The sequence below is a fragment of the Coloeus monedula genome, assembly GCF_965178545.1.
Source record: "Coloeus monedula genome assembly, chromosome: 1".
NCBI lineage: Eukaryota > Metazoa > Chordata > Aves > Passeriformes > Corvidae > Coloeus > Coloeus monedula.
Window position 1 is genome coordinate 102,206,692 of NC_138781.1, and position 1,346 is coordinate 102,208,037.

Below are 1,346 nucleotides of genomic sequence, written 5' to 3' on the forward strand. Positions count from 1 at the left end.
CTCCGCCTCCTCTGCCCCCACCCCTCCGTCCTCGGAGGGGCGCACGGGGGCGGCGAGCCTGCGATGGCCGCCGCCTGCCGCAGGCACGGCTACGGCTGCGGCACCCGCGCACAGCCCGGCGGCGGCAGGAGGGCCGCGGGCATCCCCGCTCCGTCCCTCCGGCTGCCCGGCCGCCCCCGCCGCCCGGCGGACTCCACCAGCCCTCCGCGGCCCGTCTGTCCCGTAGAAGCCGAGCCCCTTCCCTTACTCGGGTCTGGGCGCCTTGCCCCGTGCTCGTTCCCGCTTGGCGGCCGTGGGAAACCCGCGGGGGGCGGCCGGGAGCCGCGCTGGAATGGAGGCAGGGAGACGGTCGGGCTTCGCTAGCCCCGGCCCTTTCCTCGCTCCTCCACCCGCTCCGGTGTGTGACCGCTCCGCTGGGCTACAGGAGCTCATCAGTGAAGTTCACAGGGAGCTAATTCCGGCGCCCGGCCGGAGGGGTCCCTTCAGCCGCCCCCCTCTGCCCCGCCGCGAGCTGCTGGCCGTGGGCGCTCCCCCGGAGACCAGCGCTGCGCTGGAGAGGGAGCGAGAGAGGGAAGGAGGTGGTTTCTCCTCCGCTTCACCTTCCCTCACACCTCCCTTGGCGTGAAAGCGACGCGCCAGAACAGGCATTACTTTTGTGCTTAACTCTGCTTCACAGATCTCCACGAGAAAAGTGACACTAAACTTCCTACCAGCTGTGCTGCGGCAACTTCAGCCAAGCAGACTGCTTTGATTGCTTGTTCTCCGGTCTCTTTTTAAAAATAAAATGCTAACTCGAGAGCAAGAAAACAATTCTTAATTTAGGATGTGAGAGACTGATGGAAGTGACTAGCAGGGGGCGAAGAATTAAAATCTATGGACAATATGGCTCTTAAAAGTTGTCACAAGTCGTGTTTGCCGACTGATGTAGAGCTAGTAAAATACTACTTTTGTTTTCTGCTCGTGATGTATATAACTGATGCAAATCAACAACCCGATAAGCATAATTTGCTTACCTATGTAGTCGCATGACAGTCAGTAAGATTATTCGTATGACTCATTATGAAACTACCGATTTCAAGGTTAAAAAGAATCCGTTGAAACTCAAGACTGTGAGAATATTTATGCACATTCTGCTTGAATCCTTCTATGAGATCAGAGGTATTTGTGAGTCGAGGTCAGTGATTTGTTTAATCGCCAAGGTTACTTGAGATCAGAGTGTGCCCTGATTGCATTTACATTTTTAAATCTCAGGCATTTATAGAGAGTTAAAGACTTTCCTTGAGTCTTATCCAAGGTTCGTCTGCTTCTTTATGTGCCTGATCAACCTCAGTTTCTGGCAGGCCAGG